Source organism: Antechinus flavipes, chromosome 2, assembly GCF_016432865.1.
Source record: "Antechinus flavipes isolate AdamAnt ecotype Samford, QLD, Australia chromosome 2, AdamAnt_v2, whole genome shotgun sequence".
Taxonomy (NCBI): Eukaryota; Metazoa; Chordata; class Mammalia; order Dasyuromorphia; family Dasyuridae; genus Antechinus; species Antechinus flavipes.
In genome coordinates, this window is record NC_067399.1 from 270,214,680 (window position 1) to 270,241,019 (window position 26,340).

Genomic DNA, 26,340 nt, shown 5'->3' on the forward strand with positions numbered 1-26,340 from the left:
GTGCTGCTTCCTAAATAAAACCTTTCCTGAGCCCTCTTTAGTTATTATTATTCTCTCCATTCTCAAAGGATATTTATCCTTAGTCAGGGACTCTTTTCAGTTTTGTCTCTATCATAATTACCTAAGACAGTGTCTAAATTGAATTGTAGAAAGACAAAAAATACTTGTGGAGTTGAATTAATTGAGTTTTTCTTTTCTGCCTAAAATGATCTCCAATCTAAATAATAGGCCAAGAAAAAAGAGATGGCCACACATTTCCAAAGAAGTCTAGAGATAAGTTACAAAATAATGTCTAGCTCAGTTCATAATCCATTTGGACTGATCCTGGACCTCTTTGTTTGTCCACTTACCAGACTTCCAGGAAACTATTTAGCAGCAAATTTTATTCCTGATCAAAGGAAAATTACAGATCAAAATGTCTCTCAGATTTGTACCTTTGCAGTTGTAGAACCAAATTGCGGGTAGAGTGGATTAAATAAGAAGACATGATGCATTCAAAATGTATTTCTAAAATGGGTTTGGATCCACATGATCTACTTTTTCTAGTAGGGCTATCCTGCCGGAGCATTAGAGAGAGAGATTTTCCAGCAATAAGGCATCCAGAGAGGAAGGTCTGGATATATGGTAATCAATGTTGAAGATATATTTTGTATATGCTTCTCTATAAGCATAGCAACAGTGTGTGTGTGTGTGTGTGTGTGTGTGTGTGTGTGTGTGTATAATTATGCTTTTGCAACTTGGAGAGATCAGTGAAATAATTTACTCTATATGAGTCCTTAGTACACTAAATTGAAAAAAAGGGCAGTTTTATCTGAAAGAAAAATGGAAAATAAAGGTCTAAGAACATTTTTTTCTCCTGTTAGACAAAAAGCCTTTAATGCAAGAGACTGGATCCATAGTCCATTTGTTAGTCTTTCATTCCTCTGTGTCTTAGTGGATTTTTATTTCATGGACTCTAAGGTCCCTATAGCCAATGAAATGACAGGTATAGAGCATTAAAAAAAAAAATTGAAAGCAATAAAATTTCAGACCTCAGATAGAACCTTTTGAGGTTTGATATTTGCAATTGGCAAAACACAACCAGAGAATGGAGAGAATTTATTAAGGGCTACTGGGTGCAATGTATTCCTCCTAGTATATATATAAAATCAAACAGTCCCTATTCTAGGAATAGGAACTCACATATTAATGTGGTATACGATATAATTTCCTGATTATCAAAAGGGCAAGGAGCAAGTTCTTAAAGGGCTTATAATAGAAAACTCACCAACCTTTTTAGATATCAAAATAAGTCTTATTTTTTTTTTAAAGTATTAGATAAAGAAACCAACAAAAGACACATGTGGGTTACACTTTTCTAAAATACATGGGTTTAACAAATCAAAAGAATAGCAATCTTGGCGATGCTGGTTTAGGGCTTTCCTAGATGCCAAGTGCTCCAAAATTGGTTCAGGGGAAATTCACTATGGCTATCTATGATAGGCCCTTATTTTATAGGGATGTACCAAGACAGGACTAAAGAGAGTGGGCAACTGAGTTAGTACTTGTGTAGAATATTAAGGTTCTCTCTTCCAAGAGCAAATGAATAACCTTAACATTGTGCCAGTACTTGGATCCCTTGATACAAATTGTCTGTTTGACCCTTCACTATAAACTTTTTCAGATTAATCCTGTTAGTCTTACTGTTCTAATACATTCCAATACTTTTCTGTCAGAAGAATCTCCTGCAATACCTTATTATTATAATTTTCATTAAATAGCAATGTAGTAAAATGAAAAGTCCTGAGCATAGCATCAGAAAGCACTAAATTCATACCCTAAATTGATAGGAATTAGATGTGTGATATTGGGAGATCTGGGATGAGAACTAATCTGCAATGTAGTTTAACTCAGGCCTGAAAAAACATTCTTTTACAATATACTCCATAAAAGATCACACAGTCTATATGGTTAAAGACTTTAGGTCAGGGGTGATCCAATACCTCCCAAATAATATGTTCAATTTTTAAATAGCTCTAATAGAAAATGTTGCCTTACTTGTCTTTTTTGCAACTTCTATGGGCTATCCCTTGTTCTGCCTTCTAGTGGTCAAGCAGAACAAATATAATCCTTCTTCTGAAGTATTATCTTTTAAATATTTGAAAGTAATGATTATGAACCTCTTTTTCGACTGCTCAATAAATCTTTTCTTTTTTAGTTTTGAGAGAGGATAAGAACAAGCTTATACTCCATAGCAATGAACTGAGATATGAACTCAGGTCATCGATAGTTCTTTCTGCTTGCTGACTCAACTGTGTCTCTACCCCCATATCTTCAAGTCATTTACCATGAATCTGAAATGAACTTGGGGTCCTTAATTTCCTGGTTGCATTCCTTTGGACACTCTCCAGCTTATCAATGTTCTTATTAAAACATGGCACTCAAAACTAAACACAATATTCAAGATGTTGGCTGGCAATGGTAAAAACATAGCAAGACTATTATTTCCCTTGTTGTGGCTGACACTATGTTTATCATGATGCATCCTTGATGCATGAATCCTTTTGTCTTTCATATCACATTATTGACTTCCATTGAATTTGCAGCTTATTAAAAACCCAAGGTTTCCTTTTCTTTTCTTTTTCCCCAGACAAATTGCTATCTCACCCTGTTTCTCTTATCTTGACTTGTAGAGTTGATTATTTTAAAGTGAAAATGTTTATTTTTTCCAATTACATGTAATATCAATTTAAAAATTCTTTTAAAAAATATTGAGTTCAAAATTCTTTCTCTTTCCTGTCCCCCTTCCTTGAAAAGGCAAGCAATTTGATATGAATTGAATAAACATACAGTCCCACAAACATATTTTCATATTATTCAAGAAGTAAAAGAAAATAAAAAAAAAAAGAAAAATAGAGAAAGTTTTTTTAAAGTATGTTTTAATCTGCATTCTGACTCCACATTTTTTTCCTCTGAAGGTGGCTAGCATATCTCCTTCAGAATCATCTTGGTTGATTGTTCTCCTGAGAAGAGCTAAAATTTTTTCACAGTTGTCCATCATACAATATTGCTTTTCCTGTATACAATGGTCTACAATGTACAGTGGGTTCTTCTCATTTCACATCAGTTCAAGTAACTCTTTCCAGACTTTTCTAGAGTATCTGCTCATTTCTATTCCATCACACTCATATATCACGATTTCTTCAGCCATTTCCCAATTGTTGTGTATCCCCTCAATTGTCAATTCTTTGCTACTACAAAAAGAATTGCTTTAAATATTTTTGTATATATAGATTCTTTAAAAAAAAACTTTTGAAAAAATGATTTCAGGTATATAGATCTCATGGAAGTACTGCTGGGTCAAAGGGTATTCACAGTTTGGTAATCCTTTGGACACAGTTCCAAATTGCTTTCCACAATGGTTGGATCAGTTCACAACTCTACCAATAGTGCATTGATATATCAAATTTTCCTCATCTCCAAAATTTGTCATTTTTTTCCTGCCATATTAGCCATATGATAGGTGTGAGATAGTGGTCAAATTTTTAAATTTGCATTTCTTTAATCAACACTATTTTAGAGCATTTTTCCATTTGATTATTGATAATTTTGATTTCTTTTTCTGAAAACTGCATTATCATATCCTTTGACCACTGGAGAACAACTCACATTCTTATAAATTTTCCTCAATTCTCTAAATCTTTAAGAAATGAGATCTTTATTAGAAAAACTAGAATTTATTTTTTATACCTGAGTGCAAGGCTTTATACTTATACTTAATAAATTTCAGTTTATTAATCTGGCCCAGTGTTTTAGCTCATCCTAGCTTTGCACTATCCCCTTTGATCAATATGCCATCTATACCTTACCCAAGTAATTGATTTAAAATGAAAAGCTAGATAGGGTCAAGCATAGGTTTTTACAAATTTTAAAGGCTACTTAAAGCCATCTACTAATAAAAATAATATCTTTTTATGCGAATGGTGCCTTAAGGTTTACAAAGCCCTTTCACATAAATTATCACATTTGATTTTAACAACTGTGCAGTAGATAGAAAAAATATTATTACTACTATTTTATAGATGAGGAAACTTAGGTTTAAAGAAATTTAGAGAACATTTGACATGTTCAAACAGCTGGGAAAATGATGCAATTAGGACTTGTTTTTTTTCCCCTAAAACATGTCATGCCTTAACTATATCTCTGGCTCTAGCACTATGTAGCTGTATGATCTTGGATGGGTTACTTCTCCCATTTAAGCCTCCAGTTTCTTCATCTGTAAAATGAGAAAGTTGGGGGAAAAAATGATGTCTAAGTTCTTTTTCAACTTTAATGTTTTATGATTCCAAGTCTTGGTTTTTTTTCCCCCCAAGATTTATGACATATATCCTTAGCTTGGATACCTAGTCTCTGGTGTAACTTTTAACTTGAAGTTGACATGTTGAATTTTGAGGGAAAAATATATGTATGTATGTATGTATATATCAAGGTTACTTTTCAAAGTACTTTATTTAGAATTTATTACTGTTATTTCCTTTCTATTTATTTTTCTGAGCTTAATATAAATGTGAACATGCAAAAAATGTGCAATTTCACCACTGTTGGAAATTATTGATATGGAACCTTTCTCCACACTTCACTTATGACCTATTGAATAAGTCCTAGAGAACTGACTAAGGCACGGAGAAGAGCTAATGTGACTTATCTATGTCACAAAGTTAGTTATACCAAAGGCCTGTTTGAACGTAGGCTTTCCTGATTCCAAGTCTATGTTATATGAACTATGTATTACATGATTATGTATATGTGTATGTATGTATGTTGTATTGTATACCATGTTGTATGGACTGATAAGTATTCTCAAAAATACTTAAATATATCTGTGATATCATAAATATGGCTATTCTCTCCATTAATTCAGATCACAACTCATCCATAACTTCTTGTTCTATAGCTCTTGTCAGTGCCTTCTTGTAAATTTATTTCTAGGGTCTTCCCAATGTGCTGAGGGCTTTCTTTATATCCCCTGACATTGTGAGGATAGCACTGAAACACTCATAGAGCACTTGTCATTTGACCAATCCATGTTATTTTTCTCATATATTTCTTTGGTGACACCTTTTTCTCAAGTGCATTATACACAAAATTAAACCAAAGGTAAGTATGAGGATGACTTTTCTTTCCTAACAATAATCCTATTTTTTCACTTTAAACAATATATGTTCTTAATCAATTATCTATATTAAAAATTTGCAAATTAAGTCATATCTTAAATGCACAAAAAGGGCTTGCTCGTTAGCGAAACTCAGCTTGGATCCCTTTCATAGAGGACTTTCGTAGAAGACTCCTTTAGTGAAGTTTATTCTTTGGTATCAATAGATGAGCATTTTGTGCAATGATAGAAGTCCATTATATACTCTTTTCTCCTTAAAGCCCCCACCCAAGTTGCTTTTTGGCCTGGGGGCTTCTCTGACACACTTGACCTGAACTTTCACCTTTAATTTAACTCCAGCACTTCATATAATAAATGCTTAGCACATAATAGGCAATTATAATACATATTGATTGACTGATTCAATAAACATACAGGGAAGTCTATAATGTGAGACAGCCCTCTCTGTAACCTGTAGTCCATGTAAGCCTAGGAGGTCAAAAAGCAGAAAAAACATGGAGAATATAAAAGTACTGACATTACTGCTGGAGTGCCCTTGTTACACCCATAATTTTAGATTTTCTTCATGTGCCAACTTTGTCTTGGTCAAGATAATAATAATAATAGCTGGTATTTGTATTACACTTTAAGCTTTTGCAAAGTGCTTTGCAAATCTTAACTCATTTGACCTTCACAACAACCCCAGATACTATTATTTCCCCATTTTACAGATTGAGGAAACTGAGGTTAAGTGACTTTCTCAGGGTCACACAGCTAGGTAATATCTAAGTTCAAGCTTGAACCCAGGTTTTCCTGAGTCCAGGTTTGTCGCTCTTAGCCACCACATCATCCAGCTGCCTAACTTAGAGATCGTGGAATCCCATCCCTTCATTTTATAGATGAGAAAGCCAAGATGGGTAAAGTGGATCTCCCAGGCTCCCAGAATTCAAACCCAGTTCCCCTCACTCACCAACTGAGGCTGTGTCCCTCATACTTTTGGCTTCATTCTTTATCTCTGCAGTCATTACTAGTCACTGTGGCCCCTCACCTCTCAACTGAACCCCACTTCCAATATCCCATCAGTGAAAAATACCCTTCATTCTCAGAAGGGCTTTTGATCACTACAAACCAGGGCCGAGTTCAGAGCAGTGACTAAGAGGTGAAAGGCTCTCTACTCCATTACCTATCCCATTACCTATTTCCTGAGCCATTTTGACCCTCTGTTCTAAGGGGTATTTTATGACCCAGACATCTTTAATTTTATGTCCCTGGTGAAATTTATGACAGAATAAAGAGAATTGGAAAATGAAGCCGACCAAGATGGAACCCTAAATCTCCCTTCCATCATTCAGACCTCTATTAGCCCCAGTACCATTTAATACCTCTTTTAAAAAGAAAAAAAATAGATTTAAAGAAAAAGCAAATTTGACAGGAAAACCTTCATAACACAGCGTTAAGCCAGTGAGAGAATGGGTGCTTTTCTTCACTCTCAGAGCTGTAGCTCTCTCTAGTGGTGTGAACAGGAATCTTTCTCAAACGATGGCTCTTCACTTAATTATTTCCATTCCTTTTATACCGAATGTCATCTTGTTTCCTCTTGTGTTTGAATTAGCAGAAAGTGGATTCTAGAATTTTTTTGAAATCAAATATATTGGGGGGTGGATTTTGTCCCACACTAACTTAAATGAAAAAAGACTCTTGAAAGAAGAAATAGTGCTGCATAGCTAAAAACTGCAATTCCCCTTTGTAATAATAATAATAATAACAATAACGATAACGATAATGCTTTCTCCAGCATCCTTTTTGGACTTTATCCTGTTTTGGACAAGAGAGAAGAAGATCCAGGCTTCTTTTCCTCTAAAGAAAAGTATCCAGAGTTATTGGATCTTGCTTATAAATGAAAGCCACTTTTATTTTGCTTCTTTAAAAAAGACATGTTTTATGATCATGTGGCCTGTCAGTGGAAAAAGCACCGGATTCAGTGCTAGACTTTAAACCTGGGTTTAAATCCTTTCCTGACACTTACTCCTTGTAATATGTGCTTGGGCAAATCATTTATCTCCCTAAGTATAGGTTTCCTCAACTATAAAAATGAGAAACCAGTGCTAAATATTATCTGAAGTCCTTTCCTTTCTTAAATCCTATGGTAGGCTAGATCAATTGTCATTCACTATTTGAGTGACCTTGAGCATGTTGCTTTAGCAATCTGGGTCTCAAATTTCCTCGTCTATAAAGGAAGGGGCTTGGACTAGATGATCTTTGAGATCTCTTCCATTTCAAAATCCCTTTATTTGGTAAGAAATCTCCATTTAAAATGGATCCTGTCAGATCCATACTAGCGAGGTGGCTTTGACTAAAGCATTTACCTTCTCTCTTTACCAATAATTCCTAGTGTTTAGCCTTTTTTCTATATAATGCATTTTTCTTCTTATGATCATATTTACTCTTGTGTTTCCCTTCCTTTATAATAAACTCCCCCTTCCAATATTATAGAGGAAATGTATTTTTTTTTCCTGGAAGATTGTCAGCAAGAACAGCCCTGGATCTAAAAAAAAAATTAATAAGAACAAGTTTACATACTACTGGAAGAGGTACTAACCATACTCAATTAAACTTTATTTACTGAAAATTCAACAATTTAATTCAATTAATCCATACATTAACTCACTCAGTTCAATTCAATCTTTATATCTAGCTTTAATCTCCAATTTGGAATTACCTAATTTATTTCCATTTGGACATCTCTAACTGCATGCCCAGTAACCCCTTTCCCTCCCTCCACTCCCGGCCAAAATAATTTCCCATACACCAAATCCACTACATTTCAAAAGTTTTTTATTTCATTTTGTCACCACTGTCTTTTCAGTTGTCCAAATTCACAATCTTGAATCATAAAAAAATGGAAAAGTATCCACATGTACAAAAAATTTATAGCTGCTCTTTTTGTGGTACAAATTGGAAATTGAGGAATGCCCATCAGTTAGGGAATAATTGAACAAGTTGTGGTATATGAATGTAATGGAATATGATTGTGCTATAAGAAATGATGAACAGGAAGATTTCAGAGAAATCTGAACGAACTGAGCAGAACCAGGAGAACATTATACACAGCAAGATTATGCAGATGATCAACTTTGGTAGACTTAGCATATCTTAGCAATACAATGACCCAAGACAACATGCTATCCATATCCAGAGAAATAACTGATGGGCTCTGAATATGATCAAAGCACACTATTTTCACATTCTTTGGTTTTTTGTGTATTTTTTTCCTTTTTGTTCTATTTCTTCTTTCACAACATGGCTAATATGGAAATATGTTTAATTTGATTGCACATATATAACCTATACCAGATTGTTTGCCAGCTTGGGGAGGGGATAGGAGAGAAAGGGAGAAAAATTTGGAACTCAAAATCTTATGAAAAATTAATGTTGAAAACTATCTTTGCATGTAGTTGGAAAAAACAAAATACTATTTACATAAAAAATTTTATTTGATATAAAAGTAGAGGGTGAGTGGGCCAGGAACTAGTTGTAGTGACAGGAAATTGGTAAAAGGCCCATCAGCAGAAGGTGAGCATGAATAGGTAGAAAGGCTGCATCTGGGACCCTTAAGACTAGGATGTAATGAGAAGCTCCTTTCCCACATGATCTTTATAAGACACTGTTTTCCTCTTGGAGAAAAAAAATACAGATAAACCAATTCACTTGCATATCATACATCACCTCCCTGATGTCATGGTCTTCTTCAGATGAAGGACAAAAAAACAATCATCCTCTACACAGTTGCCAAATTGACATTCCTAAAAACAGAGATATGACCACTTCATTCCGAAACTCAAAAGTCTTCAGTGGTTTCTTCTTGCTTCAAGAATAAAACACAAAGTCCTCAGCCTGGCCTTTAAAGCATTCCAATCTGGTTTTCACTTAACTTTTCAGTGTAATGTTATATTTTTCTTTATATATTCTCCATTATTGTTCAACTGGCCTGCTATATTTCTCTTTAGACAGGAATGTGTTGATAAATATGTAATAATAGGACTTGTCAGAAAAAAAGAAGCACACACACACACACACACACACACTAAATTTAATCTGCATTATTAACATGTTCTTAAGTCTAAATAATCAACAAAACAATAAATTAAGCCCTGATTTGTAGCAATTACTTATTTCTGAGAGTTAAAAACTCACTCTGGAAATGTAACAATGGGCTCTCCCAAGTCAGTTAGAGCTGGCTCCAGCAGACTCCTGCCTGTACGTGAAGAACATGTTAATAATGCAGATTATCCAATCTTAATCTTCAATCTGGTATTATATAATTTATTGCCATTTATATATATATATATATATATCCCATAAATATGGGGATTTATATATGTCCCCAGTATGCCCCTCAAACTCATCACTCCCTTTCCTACTAAAATCATTCACCTCCTCCCATGAAGAATATGCTTCTTCCTCACTTCTACCTCTCACTCCTAACCTTAGCTTCCTCTAAAATCCAACTTAAGTGAGATCTCAAACAAGAAACTTTTCTGATATCCACCAGTTGTTTGTTAGTGATCTCTCCCACTTGAAAATTAATCTTCATTACTTTGTCCATTCTTTGTATTTATTGATCTGTGTACATGTTGTATTCCATGGTAGAATGCAAGCTTCTTGAAGACAGGGACTCTTTTTTTGTCATTGTATCCCCAGCACTCAGCACAATTAATTTGCAGTAGTAGTATTAAATGTTTATTGAATCAAAGTTCCCAAACTGAATTTCATTAAAAGATATGATAGAATCTCCATGAGAAAGTTTTGATCATAGCAATTTTTTTTCCTATTAAAATATTCTATTAGAATCTCAGGTAGTTGTTAAAAGTCTTTATTTGATGTGGCAATTTTTTGTTATGTAAATAGGCTCAATTTTTTTCTTTTTGTTCCAAGATGCTTCCTAGCCCCCTTTATCTCAAGGCCATCCCATAACTTCTGTTCTCCTTGAAACAATATTTATGGGTTCAGCTGGTTTCAAGTCCCAAACTGTCCAAACTAGTTTTTTAAAACTTCATTCTGGTCTTTAGCCAGCAGGCCAATGTTCAGTATTGCTCCAGCATCATTCTTCCCCTCCTCCTTCACACCTCATTTTAGCAATAAAAAAATATCTTCAGGAAAAAGGAGGAAATTCTTTGAGTAAATATAATCAAATTGATGAGGCTTTCCTTTGTTTATTTTTCCCTAGAGATAAGTAGTAACAGGTGGGTAGATGGACCTTAAGGGCTTTTCCCACCAAAGTAGTCATGGGATCCAAAAAAAAAAAAAAAAATCTAAGAACCACTGCTCTGTAGAGACATACATAGGTCATATCCACATAGAGAATGTGGAATGGGATGAAGCTGAAGGATTTGGCTCTCTACCAACAATCCTTTCTTCTCACAGTATAGTACAAAAAACAATCCTGAAACATGTAGAAATAATAACTCCTGTCCCCCCCTTTTTTTTTTCTTCTTTCTCCCAACCAGATGAGTGGTCATTTCGATATCTGAATAGAGTGTGGGTTTCTATTTTGTTGGTCTGAAGTCTGGGGAAATCTCCTAGTGGTACTGTTAGAGTTCCCTCAGTCTCACATACAGCACAAATCTGTCTCCTCTAAAGTTGGATTATCATAAACCCAAATCCAATATGAGCTGGAGAAGGAAATGGCAAACCAATTTAATATCTTTGCCAAGAAAACCCCAAATGGGATCACAAAGAGTCAGACACAACAATAACAAAAAATTCAAAAGTTTATATACCAGATGTTGAATCTTGCCATTCTAACCCTAATCCCCCTCCCCCTTTTTTTAACAATAATATTTCCCAAGAAAAACTAGTATTCTTGCCCTTGGTTTATATTCTTGATTAACTGTGCCATCATTAGTTAAGGACAAAGAGTTAAGCCAAGGCTGCTCATGCCTTTAGTGACTCAGAGGAAAAGGAGCAAAAAATAGAAAACTGAATGGAGAAAGAAAAAGTACATCCTAAGTTTTTGATTTTTGAGGATATTGAGTCAATTTGTTACCAGTTGCTCAGGGTTCCACTACTTATGATCTAAAAAAATAATTAAATTGTTTGGTTTAATCTAATGATTATTTATTATTAACATTTAGTGTTAATTTAATTAATTTTAAAATAATAAAGTAAATAAAATAAATTTTTAAAAATTAATTAAGTATGGGGCAGCTAGGTGGTGCAGTGGATAGAGCACCAGTCTTAAAGTCAGGACAACCTGAATTCAAATCTGGTCCTAGACACATAACACTGCCTGGCTATGTGACCCTGGGCAAGTCACTTAAGTCCAATTGCCTCAGCAAAAATAATAATAATAATTAATTTAATGAGCTTGACTGTAGACCTGCATTCCTATTCCATAAATATCTCATTTCTCAGGAAGGGAGGAAAGAAACATTTATTAAGCACCTATGTGCCAAGAAGTATTTTAAATATTTACAAATATTATTGCCTTTGGTTCTTACAACAACTTTGGTAAGGGAGATGCTATTATTATCCCCATTTTAGAGATGAAGAAACTGAGTCAGATAGAAGTTAAGTGATTTTTCCATGGTCACACAGCTAGTAAAGTGTCTGAAGCTATATTTGAACTCATCTTCCTGAATCCAGGCCCAGTGCTCTCTATATTGTTCTACTTACCTGCCACTCAAAAGGAAATCCACTCTCTCCATTGTTGAATATTTTTCTCAAAAGCGGAGGCAGTACATAGAATGTTAGGTTTGGAGTCAGGAAGACATCTTCGTAAATTCAAATGTGATCTCAGACATTTACTGGTGTTGTGTGACCCTGGGCAAGACACTTAATCCTGTTTGCCTCAATTTCCTTATCTGTAAAATGAACTGGAGAAGGAAATGGCAAATCACTCTAATGTCTTTGCCAAGAAAACTTCAAATGGGGTCATGGAAATTTTTACATGACTGAAAAATACCTGAACAACAACAACAAAAAAAAAAAAACAACTGGAAAGGCAGAATTTCAAGCTTCACTCTGGTGGCACATAGAATCCTCAGCTCTTTGCCAAGGTCTTGTTCTTTCCATTTAATATCTACTCTACCCATTAAGCAACTATTGTTTTCTTCATCCAAAGTGTTCAAAGTTTTTCTCCCTTCTCCCTTGGCCCTTGCATTCCTGATTCCCTGACTCTCTCTAGTTCAGTGTGATCTGTGACCAATGACACAAGTTCTTCTCTCTTTTATATGCATGGTAGGTGCCCAACAATGACCAATTGTTAATCCACCAATCAAAACCCATGACCTTACATTTTGGCTAGTTTCCATCTCCTGCTTTCTTCTTCTTATTATTATTATTCAAACCAGTGGGATTCACAGACTTAATTTTTTTTTTTTTAATTGTAACTCTGAGCTACCATTCCCACCACTTTTGTTGCTGCTGGTCTTTTTTAGGATTGCATTAGACTAGTAAACCCTGTCTCCCAGGGGAATGTGAGACCTCATTCCCACACTTGCCCTATAGGATCGCTGTCCTGGCACTTCCTGGGGGTGGGTGTGTGTGCTTCCCAAGCCTTTGTGTCCTCAGGGACACCGTGAGAACCATCATATCCTCTTCCTCTGTCTGTGGGCGATTTCTTCCCAAAAATCTCACCCTGCTTTGAGTTTTGAATTCCACTGCCTTTTGTTTATATTACCTAACCTGGTGACAGCATAAACATCCCATTTTACATAACATTTTATCTAGTCATATCTCCAATTTAACTTGACTCAATTCAATTTGATCAGTATTTATTAAATACCTACTATGTGCAAAATATTGTTCTTGGAATTGGGGATACAAAAACAAACTGATTCCAACCTTCAAGGGTTTTAAAATGAGCTGGAGATGGAAATGGCTAACCAGTTCTGTGTCCTTGCCAGGAAAACCCCAAATGGAGGCAGCTCGATGGTGCAATGGATAGACCACCAGCCCTGAAGTCAGGACCTGAGTTCAAATGTGACTTCAGACACTTAACACTTCCTAGCTGTGTGATCCTGGGCAAGTCACTTAACTCCAATTGCCTCTGCAAAAACAAAAACAAAAAACCTACCTCCAAATGGGGTTATGAAAAGTTGGACATGAGTGCAACAACTGTACAATAGCAACATCTATTATTGTCTTATCTCCTTTACTAAACTGTAGATTCTCTGAAGGCAAAGACTGCCTTCTTAACTTCATATCTTTTTCAGTGCCCAACACATTGAATATGTGTCTAATGAATTTTACTATTACCTCTTTGCCTGCTGGGTTGAGGGTTAGAGGGATAGAGAAGGGGGAACGTCTGATTTCCTGCCTCTTCCATTCTTCCCTCTCCTTTTTGCACAAGCCCTAATGTGTTTGTAACTCATCTTCTGAGTGGAACATGTTGATCTTCTACCACCTAGAGGAAAACACTGCTTGCTGTATTCGATAATTTCACTCCGTCTCTGATCAACCATCTCTCCATTTGTAGCGTTAACTAGCATCCCCAAACACATTCAGGTGCCAGTTCATAATGAATATTAACAGCAACAACAATAACTAAAATCTATGTGGCTCTTTAAAGTTTGCAAAGCACTTTATACATTTTATCTTATTTGATTCTTACAACAATCTTGTTAGATGGTGCCATTTTTATCTTTATTTTACAGATGATAAAAGTGATGAGAGCAATTAAGTCATAAGTTAGTAAACATCTGAAGCAAAATTCAAACTTAAAACTTTCTGACTCCAAGTTTGGCTTACCATCTATCCATCCCCTTCATTATCCAACGTTTTCCCCTCGAAATTTCTGTAATTTCCCATTAATATATAGGCATATGTTGTCAATAATACATATTATTTTGAGGTATAAAGAGCTATAGATCAGTAGATATTAAGATTTAAACAATAGCTCTTCCTTCTTCATCTTATGTACTCTTTGTCCCTTTTGCCACTTATCTAGATTCAGTTCCTTACTAATTGTCCTTGTGATAATGTTTCCTACTGAGAATACTGTTCTTAGCCAATCCTTGTATACTACTTATCTATTGTATTTGATAAACTTCCTATTGAAAACTTCCACTGTATCTCTTAGTTTTGTGACATCAATTCCACCCCAACACTTATGGTCTTTTCTGTAGAATTTCTCCCAGGGAAGGAAGGTCACAGGCCACTGATTAGGCAAACTTAATGTAGGGCAAATGTAATTTCTCCTTGGGAAAAGAAATAAAATCAACATTGGGACTTCACAAGCAAAATTCAGGGGTAGCTAGATGGTGCAGTGGATACAGCATCAACCCTGAATTTAGGAGGATCTGAGTTCAAATGCAGTCTCAGATACTTAACACTTACTAGTTGTGTGACTTTGGGCAAAATCACTTAATCCCAAAGCCTTACAAACAAACAAAATCAAATGAAATCCAAAAGGCCAGGCCATATTGTCAGGGTTTTTTCAGGATGACAAATTCTAAGGCGCTGTCATAAATGAGAAAACTAGTTGTTAAAGAATAAGACATATTCTCAGATATGACCAATTTGTTGATTTATTTTGCTTGACTATATGGATCTATTATAAAGAAAGAAAAAGTTAGTGAATAACTAACAAAACAAAAACCCTTGTGCACAAAAAGAAAACAAGAAAATATGTCTTGTCACTGTCTTGTTAAATTTATCATATATTTTAAAAAACTAAGTTCATAATTTCTTATATGATTTTTCTCATTCTTTGTATGTTGAAATATTTATGTTGATGACCACTGATTTCACAATAAAAAAGAAAATTATTGTTTGCTAAAAAAGAAAATTGTTTTCTGGAGAAGAGATTCCAATTAGCATATAACTATTGGATCAAGAGTAAAAATATAGAGAATATTGATAGGATCTGGAAGTACTGATCATTCTTCTGACTCAATTCTTCCCAAAGCTTAGTATTACTAATTCATTGTTGGTAGAGTTGTGAAATGATTCAACCATTCGTGAAAGCAACTTAAAACTATGCCCAAAAGGCTATAAAATTGTGCATACTCTTTGATGTCACTACTGGGTCTGTAATCCCAAAGAGATCATAAAAGAGGGGAAAGAATTCATATGTGCACAAATATTTGTAGCAGCTCCTTTTAAGGTAATAAAGAATTAGAAAATGAGTAATTGCCCCAAAATTGGGGAATGGCTGAATGTTATAGTATATGAAAGAAATGGAATATTATTTTTCTATTAAAAATGATAAACAGACTGATTTTAGAAAAGTCTAGAAAGATTTACATGAACTGATGCTGAGTGAAGCAAGCAGAACCAGGGAAATCATTGTACAAAGCAACAAAATTGTGTGATGATCAATTATGATAGATTTGGTTCTTCTCAGAAATTCAGTGATCCAAAGCAATTCCAATAAACTTGGGATGGAAAACATTATCTGCATCCAGAGAGAGAACTGTGAAGACTGAATGTGAATCAACACATACTATTTTCACCTTCTGGATTTTTTCCTCATCATTTTTCCCTTTTGTTCTGATTTTTCTTTCCCAATATGACTTATGTGAAAAAATGTAAAAAAATAAATAAATTTACATATATAAATTAAAAAATAAAATAATAAAAGCCAAAACAAATAAACAAAAACCCAAACTTAGTCTTTTGGAGCATTTTCCTTCATTTCCTGTCTTGTTATCCACTGCCATGATGATGTGGTCTGGTCTACCATGTTCCTTCCTTACTGAACCATGTTAGTAAGGCCAAAGGCTCAAATCCTTTTGTGTGTCCATATCCAGATAATCCACTATATCTAAAAATGGTGGTTTATCTTAAATACCTAGAGTGACTAAATCAGCACCATTTTGATAATAAATAGTAAAGGGCATCCAAAATAAAGGCATGAAAACATGAGAGTCTGACATAGCACATGCAAGAGAGGGAGCGTTATAGTTGTGCTAACTCAGAGAAGTTATATTACTTGTGTAACTCCAAGTAACAGCCCCTGGCTCAAAAAAAATTAAGTGATTGATCCATCGTTAACATTTTTGTTTGACTATGGAGAAGTCACCTAACTTTTTTGATTTTCAATTTTCCAGTGTATAAAATGGTGATAATAATATTATCTGTACTGCCTAATTCATATAGTTGTTAAAAGGGAAGCATTTAGTAACTTGTAAATGAATCTCTGATTTCATTGATGTAAGCATTCTCTCCAATAGTACAGACAACCATCTATTCACATCTGATTCTGGGTTACTGTTGTGTCCTCTCATAAATCTGACACATGAGGTCTACTCAATATTCTGAAGCTCTTCCTGAAGTTATCCCAACATGCTGCATAGATTAGTCGAACACAGGCTAACCATCAGTTGAGAGTAAGCACTACTTGCTCTTAACTCATCTTCCTTTTTGATTATATATTTTGTTGATGACATCCATTAGCCAACTTTTCTTTCTGTATTCTTTTTTATTTGTTGTAACTTCCTCCTGCTCATAGTGTGCCATTTCATTGTTCATTGGGTTATCCTCAATCTCAGTTCTTCAAAGACTACAATGTTCCGTGACTGATAGTTTCCCATCACTAGGAAAGCATTGGTATGAACCAATTGATAAGTATTTATTAAACTCCTACTATGTGTCAGGTACTATTCTAGGAGCTAGAGATACAAAGACAAAAATATTCTCAAGGATCTTACTTTACACAGGAAAGCAATACAAACATATAAAAATAAATATAAAGAAACACATACATGTGTGTTCATTTAGAGATATCAGAGAGATAGAGTGGTCAGGAGAGGTCTCAAATAGGAAATGGTTCATGAAGTGAGCACTAAAGGAAGTTAAGTATGGGACAGAGTGAATAGGCTAGTCTGATTTGGCCCACACAGTATGTGAAAGAGGAGACTGTGTATTACTATGCAAAGCACTTTCCTCATATATAATGTCTGGGCTAGCTCCCTGGAGAGCCTCAGGATCAGTCAGAGTCAGGATCAAAGTCCTTGGTCTTTAGGAAGAGAATTAGAGGAGGCAGGCAAGCTGCCTCATCAAAGATGGATCCTGGACTCTGAAGTCTGGAGCCTGAAGTCTTTCCTGCTGAGTACACTGTGGCAGAGAGACTCTGACTCTCCCCCTCAGCCCTCCAATCCTTCCCTACCATTACCTCACCACAACACATTCAGCAGGAGCCAATCCTGAGGAGAGCCATCACATCACCATATCATCTAAGTATATGTTTATAGAACCATTATCTCCCATTGAGTAGGTACTTAGCCTTCAGTATTCTGCTATCTTAGATTCAAGTATACCTTTTCAGAATTCCAGCCCTCTGCAATCCTTCCAGCCCTCTACATTCATGAAACATTTTGAGACAGGAAATACAAGTATTCCCCATTAAAGGGAAAGGGCTTTTCATTTGCTTTTTTTTTTTTTTTTTTTTTTTTTAGATTGGGTGTGTTCATGATCAGAGGGGAAGGGCTACATAGAGAGGAAGTAATTAAAAATTCAAAGATGCAAGGGGATAATGTATGGAACAAGTTGTCAGGGAGATGGGAAGGGATGGGATCAAGATAATGGATATAGATGTTAACCTTTCACAACCATGATTGGGGAGAATTTACAGCCAAACAGTAGATAAAGAAGATGACAAATGAAAAAATAAATAGTTTCAATCATGCAAAAATTTGTTTTTGTTTGTTTTATAACCAGCTGTGTGATTTCAATGGTAATATATCAGTGCAGTTTAGCACAGCTTGGTAACTTAAAATCATCATTAGTTGCTTGGAATACTGAGGGGTTAAGTGATTTGCCTGGGGTCACACAGATGGTATGTATCAAAGTGGGACTTGAACTCAATTCTTTATGTCTGCTATACTAACTAGACTATATGGCCAAACTTTACAGGACAAACGTTTCTAACTAGAATAGGAAGAAAATATACAATGTGCTTGTTGCTACCTTTTCTCCAAGTAGAACATTTATATAGACTCTAGTTTTCCTTCCTGGAACAGGTAGGTAGCCTAATATCAGGAAGACCTGAGTTTAGATGTGACCCCAAATCCTTACTGGTTGTGCGATCTAGGGAAGTCACTTAATCCTGTTTACCTCAGTTTCTTCATCTATAAAATGATCTGGAGAAGGAAATGACAAACCACTCCAGTATATTTGCCAAGAAAACCCCAAATGGGGTCACCAGAGAGTTGTACACAACTAAAATGATAGAATTCATGAACAATTTCCCTTCCTACAAGAGCAGCTGGATGGCACAATGAATAGCTTGCTGGGCCTGAAGTCAGTTCACTATGTGACCCTGGGCAAGTCATTTAATCTGTTTGTCTCATTTTCCTCATCTGTAAAACAAGTTGGAGGAAAAAAATGGCAAATCACTCTAGTATTTCTGCCAAGAAAAAACAAAACAAAACCAAACCCTATAGAGACACAAAGAGTTAGGCATGACTAAATAACTACAATACAAGGGAAACCTTCACTTGCTGAAATGCTGCTCACACCTCATGAGAGTCAGCGTGATGTGGTAGAAAAATGCTAAATAAACCTCAGCGGACGTGGGTTCTAGCCTCAGCTATGTCATCAAGTAGGGCTCACTGAGAGCAAGAAGACTAATTTGTCGCTCTGTATATCTCAGTCTCCTCTTCTATAAAATGAGAGCATCAAACTGATCTCTAAGACCCTTTCTAATGCTCAAATTAACAACTTGGTGATTTAGAATCCAGCGTATCTCTTTTCGAATATCATACCATCTTCTTTCAGCTATTTTAACAAGGCAGAAGGGCCTCATCACTGTAATTAATAGTGCCAAGTTATATTTCAGTGGATCAAGAAAATATACTCATTGAAAATTTGTAACAAATGGCATCGTAAAGAACAGAAGAAGGAAACACTTGGAAGGCAATTACACAACAACATTTTTTCCTTTTGATGATCCCATTATGAGTCTTGTTTTGATAGATCATTTCATTTCCAACTGTGCTAAATCTGATCCTAATACAATGAACTTTTCTTAGCATGCACTTTCAGATGACATGAAAATTACTTGGTTCCTAAAAACAGCTTTCTAGTGATGATTCACTCTAGCAGGGAGTCCTTTGATTTGTGTCTTTTGGGGACACTTTAAACAAAATTTTTATTTTTAAAAGGCTTCAAGCTCATACCAGAGAGCAATGAAAACTTTGGACTCTGGATTCAATGAGTTTGAATTTCTAGATTTGTTTTTTTTCTAGTTTTATATTATAATCATATTATATCTACATATATTGAATATGTCTTGTTAATTTGAATCAAAGATCATTAGTGACTACAGCTTATAGGAAGAACTCAGTTTTGATAAAAAACAAGTGTATATTTTATTAAAATGGAAAGATAAACCATGGCCATGTGAAATGGGCAAATTCATTTATCTTTTTGAAGCTCATATTTTTCATCGCAAAGTGAAGAAAGTAATACTTGTATCATCTAGCTCTCTGGAAAGGCATAAGGAAAGCATTTTGTAACTCTCAAAATGCTATGCCAGGAGTTCTCAGACTTTTTGATTTCAGGATCTCTTTATACTCTTAAAACAAAGAGGATTCCCCTGAGGAGTTTTTATTTATAGGAGTTGTATCTTTGATGTTTGACCATATGAGAAATTGATTTTGATCTTATGGACCCCTGAAAAGATTTTGTGGCCCCCCACAAAAGTATCAAGGGAACCTCCAAGGTACCTTAGACCATACTCTGAGAACTGCTGTGTAATGTAAACAAATGATCATGTTTCTAAAATTATAATGTTTAAATCTGATCTAAGAATTAAAAGGAGTCAATATTACAACAAGGGCAATCCAAATTCTTACCACCACACTTCTCTATTCAATTGGTTGTGCATTTATAAAATCACGTTTTGATTAAATGTGCAGGGTTCCTGTCCCTTTTCTTAGAGAAGAGGGTGTCTTCAATACACATAGTTCCCTGGCTTAAAATAAAGCCAGATTTTGTTTTGTTGAGGCATAGTGGTAGAAGAGCACTTGATATATTGGTAGTATGGGTAGCATGCTCATTTTAGGTAGATTAAGAGGAGAAAAAGTCAAGGGAAAAGTGTTGTGTTTTGTTTTTGGAATAAGGAGACCTCAGGATATTTTTATATAGTGGAGAGGGTACATTTAATATGTAGAACAGAGTGAGGTTATAATTGACAGACCAAAGATCAAGGGAAGACTGGAGAAAATAAGATCAAAATCATGGGTCTTGAGGTTATAGACTAGAAGGTGGTAGGAAGAGTTACCCAAGGTTTGGAGTTTGTGAGCTAGTTAGTGAGATAGAAAGTCAAGTAGTTGAGGGATTCAAAAGTTGATAAGAATGTATTCTTAAAATGTTTACCAATTGAATGATGATGACTGATTAGAAAAAGAAGTGAAATCAGGCTAGTACTGTGTTGTAGATTAATTGGAATGGATTAAAAAGAAAGTCATCTCGGTGAGGCCGGAAAGCAAAAAACAAAATATTTCAGAGTTCGTGATCTTGGAGATGGAATAGTTTTGTATGCTGGTGAAGTTTTAGATATGACCAATCTGGCAGGTGGCTGAAGAATGGACATGGAGGTCATACGAGATAAGGACATTAAAAAATTATGGAGCAGTATGTTAGGAGGGTCATTAAAATAAATATTAAAGGCTACAAAGATGATGATAGGGGAAGGGATGAAAAGGAAAACTATATATGTACTTGTCATTAAAAAAAAGTGGGAGAATATCTTAGAGCTCACAGATGGTTACAAGATCTGTGAAAAGGTGGCATAATTGGATGGAATGAGTTTCAGAGGAGGAGAGCTTGTTGAGTGATGGATAGTTGAAGATCAAAAGTCCAGAAGTGAGGCTAATTTCTACCAGGAAAATTCTTGAGTTATTATTAAGGAGATAATAGAAAAATTAACAGTGATTAAAAAGAGCTGGTAAATCTTTGTCAAGAATAGGCCATACAAGATTAATCTTATTCCCTTTTTTGATAGGATTATTATACTAAATTGGTAGATCAGGGGAATTCTATAGATACAGTTTACCTAGATTTTAACCAAATATTTGATAAAGTATCTTGTATTATTATTATGAAAAAGATGGAAAGTTGTGATATAGATTATAAAACAATTAGATATACCTAGAACTGACTCCTGAAGTTAGTAATTAAGGGAATAAATATGGCATGTCACCTTACCTATGTGGCAGCTTGATTTAATAGGGAACAATCCTATTATAACATTAGAAAGCTCCTTGAGGGAAGGACCTGGGCATTTGCCAGGGATGTAACACAGTGTTTGGCACATAATAAATGCTTAATAAATACTTGTTGACTGTTGCCTGACAGGTCAGACTATATCAGTTATCCCATATGAGTAGAGGATAAGATATATAAACCAAAATAACTAGAATAACTGAGGATTCATAAGTAAGCACCCTAGGAATTTTGCCAACTCCTTATAATATATAAATATCCTTATCTAGCTCACTCCTGAATAATGTATTCAAAAAAGTCTTGGGTTTACTTATGCTAGATTGATGCACTGATTAGGACCATTGATTAATGTTTTCATCTAAATATTAAACAGTATGTCTCAATGTTTGGGAATCATTTGTGCCCAACTGGAATCCTAGTAGCCCTGACTAGGTCCTGGTGTGCTGTGCTGTATCCTAGATTAGGATAAAAAAGGTTCTGGTACCCCGTAGGTATCCGTGTCCTTGCTAAATCTTTTCTTTTTACATTGCTAACTGTATCTAGGCAAGTTCCCAATGAACATGAGATGAGTTTCTTTTCCTTCAATACAAAAGGGTCACAGTATGTTCAAAAGCTGCCCCCTCCCCTTTTAAATGTGGAATGGAGTTTGAGTATGTAGAGGATAGAGAGTTAATGTTGATTTGAAAGATTGAGTTGAAGTGGACAGTGTTAATGTGAATCAGAGGGTGAGAAAAAAAAATGTTAGTCAATTTGAATGAGGGCAGAGGTTTTTATTTGTATTTAGCCAAGCAATTTGATGGTATGTTTCAGTTTGTAGCAAGTTTCAGATTATCTTGAGGGGAAACCTTGATTTCTCCCTTTGCAAGGATGATATAAATTAAGACAGTGTGTGCTTGCAGAGCTGTGAAGTGGTCCGAGCATTCTGGAAAATAATTTGTATGTTCCCCAAATTATTAAGCTGTATAAACCCTTTGACCCAAAGATGCTACTATTAGGTCTGTACCCCAAAGAAAACAAAAAAAGAAGAAAATGATCCATAGATATTAAAATATTTATAGCAATTCTTTTTATGATAGCAAAGAATTAGACACTGAAGGGATGCCCATCATCATGGAATGGATGAATAAATTGAGGTACATGAATGTGATGGAACACCATTGTATTGTAAGACATGATGAAGGAGATGGTTTCAGAGAAACCTAGAAACACTTGTATAAACTGATATAAATTGAAATAAGCAGAACCAGGAAAATAATTGATACAACAACAACAACGATATTATAATCAACTCTGAAAGATTTAGAAACTCTGATCAACATAATGACCGGCTACAGTTCCGCAAAATTTATGATGAAACATTATCTATAGAGCTGGTAGAAAGAAAATTGTCTCGGGAAAAAAAAAGACATTTTATTACATTATTTTTATACTTCTGTCTATCCATATGGCTATAAATAAAAAAGTTAATAGAGTCAGAGAGCAGTTTGAAGTATATTTTCTTTTTCTTTTTTTCTCTTCCCTCCTTCCTTCCTTCCTTCCTTCCTTCCCTCCTTCCCTCCTTCCCTCCTTCCCTCCTTCCCTCCTTCCTTCCTTCCTTCCTTCCTTCCTTCCTCCTTCCTTCCTTCCTTCCTTCCTTCCTTCCTTCCTTCCTTTCTTTCTTTCTTCTTTCTTTCTTTCTTTCTTTCTTTCTTTCTTTCTTCTTTCTTTCTTTTTTCTTTCTTTCTTTCTTTCTTTCTTTCTTTCTTTCTTTTTCTTTCTTTCTTTCTTTCTTTCTTTCTTTGTATATATCTCTATTACATGCTTTACACTATCTTTCCTTCTAATTTCTTGTCTGTAAGGTGGTACAGCCTCTTGATGACCACCATAGTTCTCTCCATTATTCTTTGGAGAATTGTCAAGGTACTATAATAAACACTGATTTCAAAAGTTAAAAGCGTTATCACATGTTGCTGCTATCTCTACATGCTTACTTTTAATACTTTTGTTAAATATCTGTGAACCCGTGTGCATTACAGAACATTAGTCTGCAACTACAAAAGCTGAAAAATTCAGAATTAAACTCCATTATGCAGGAAGTTTCTACATTTTGGAGTCAGAGAGAAAGAACACAGGCTAAAATCATTCACTTCTCTTCTCAACAATGTGGTCACTTCTCAATTTCCTCGAAGGCATTTTGTTATGTTGAAACACTGGGGAAAAGCCTTTTGGTTGTCATATAAGAAGGGCATAGATGTAAGGTATTTAGGGTATTTTCCACACCAAACTAGCTTGGATAGATAGGATAATACTACAGGCAGATGGAGGGAAAGAATATTAAATTTTGAACGCAGGTTCTCACAATTCAAATCCTTGTTCTGTCACTTGCCTTTGGACTTTGAACTTTGGACAAATTGTTCGATTTTTCTGTGCCTCATTTTTCTCATCTACAAAATGAAGAGGTTGTGGACTAGGTGACCTCTAAATTCCTTCCATCTCTAAATCAATGATCCTCTGATCACTCAAGCAGCTCCTGAATTCTCCCTCATGAAGCTGACAAAGTGTTAACAGTTATATAGACGTGATCAAATTTTTGATGATGTTTCCTTCTACTTTATAATGTTAGGTTTGTAACTGAGCTCAAAAGAGACTTATTTTTGTTTTTTAAGAAAGAAATTTATCAGTCATTTGGTAGAGATGAATGAGTCAAAAAGGAATGACTCCCTCTTTTCCATTTTTTGGAAGATTTAGGATTTAGACAAGGATACCTGTGCACAAACCACACATAAGTACTTGAGCAATTTTGCTGATAGGGCTACCTGAAAACAAGATAAATTGGAAAGGATAATTGTAAATGTAAACATTTTAAAAATAGTCTTTGAAATACACCTAATTAGGCCAGACTTGGTTTCAGTATATATGCCTTAAAAGACATGAAAGACTTGTGCATTTTGCCCTGGAACCTTTTTACTAATAGAAATGTCAGCCCATTTGTCAGATCCATTCTTACTATAGAAATGGGTCGAAAGTGTGCAAGCCAATGTGTTCAAAGATGATTAACAGGTTCCAAGAGAAAAACCTTTCTGAAAGGGAAAGTATATGGACCAGGTTGTAATCCAAGAGAGTAAACCATGAGTCAAAATGGAATTTATATGGGTAGATAAATCCAAAGGGCTACGCAGCAATCTAAATTGAATATAGATCTGTTGTCCCAAACTGAGAGAACAAGGAAAGAAGAATTACGCACAGGTTATATGTCAGGAAAACTATCACAAAAAGGAGAACCATGAAATGTCCACAAAATGATCTTTGTATCCTACAATTGCTCCTATTATAGTTTTCTAATTCAATTATCATAACTCTAGAAAACCAACTTCCCATCTAATTCTCATAAAGCACAGCTCTGATCATAAGATAGCTCTTCTGTAGTGAGACTAGCTCTGCCCTGAACTGTTTTAGCTTCACTATGGACCTAAATATGTCTAGAGCAGACTAGGAGAATTACAGAATTTCAGCATTGAAAGTGACCATGGAGGCCATCTAGGCCCATCTGTGTCTTACTCAACATACTCAAATACTCAACAAATTCAAATACTCAACATATTCAAAAACATAGCCTTTGTTAAAAGATGTTCAGTGAGGATCTCCTGACCTCGTCTGTCCATCTCACTTTTGTACAGTTCTAATTATTAGGAAGTTTTTCCTTTCGTTAAATCTAAATTTGATTCTTTGTACCTTCTATCCACTATTCTTAGTACTACCTATTGGAAGCTAGCAGGAAAAAAGTGAAATCCCTCTTCAAGGTAACAGCCTTTCAAATACTTGAAAATAGAAATAATGTCCTTAGATAGAGTCTCCATAGTTCAGAAGTTAGAGCACTGTCCTTATTAATGATTTGTTGGTCTCTACAATCCTTTCTAATTCTATATCTATGACTCTATGATTCTAAGATCTTGACTTTGAAGGCTCTCTATATTCTAGTTTATATTATTCCCTTTCATAATGCTATTTCAGTTAAACTAGACTACCAGTTGTTCATAAACTTGACATTACATGGATTTCATTTTTATGCCTAGAATGGATTTTTCTCTTCACCAATCAGAATCTTTGTCTTCATTCAAAACTCAACTCATTCAAGCCTTCCTTGGTCCATGTTCTTTCTTTTCTTCTATTTCCCTAAAGCACTTTGTCTAATTATTTTCTTTGACCCAATCACCATTTACCTTTTCTTAGTCTTATTTGTATACATGCCACATCTCACTTACCCTAGCAAAATATAAATCCCTTGAGGGGAGAAGCAGCTCTTGAATTTTATTATTTTGTGTCCTACACATAATCTGTCTTTGATGTTTATTGAATAAAATAAATTTTCTCTTTTTTTGTTCATGATACACATTTTAAGCTCAAATCATAATTTAGTTTCTATTATACTTATGAAAGTTTATATAACCTTATTTTATGATTTTAACAATAAGTAATAATGAGTTTAAAGTACATTATTATTTTAAGAACTTATCATTCACTTGATCTATATTTCCTCCTGTACTCCTTTTACAGGTTTTTCAATTGTAGAACTTTGCTGACAAATTCTCTCAGGTTTAATTATTTTTTTTTTTTTTTGAAGAGTAAATTATTTTGACTCCAAGTGATGTACTCCTATCTAGATGTTTTTTTAAAAATAGCAACTGGAATCCCAATGAATTTAGGCTTCAACTTCTTTATTTTTCAGTACTATTAAATAGTCATATATCCATTTAATGCCTTTTTAAGTTTTGTTACAATTTAAGATTATTAGTCAATTTTTATTTTTATAATTAATTAATTAATTTTAAAAAAAGCTTTATTGTTGCCTTATATTTTTATATTACTGCCATTTTGGGAAACACTCAACAAAGCTTTCTCTCTCTAGACTGATTCCTATCACTTAGCAAAGAAAAATAAGCAAGAGTAACCATGGCTGATGATATAGGTGATATTTTGCCCTAGTAGTCCCTACCTTCTTGAAATAAGGAGTGAGATATATTTCATGACCTCTTCTCAAGGACTATTATTAGATTTTC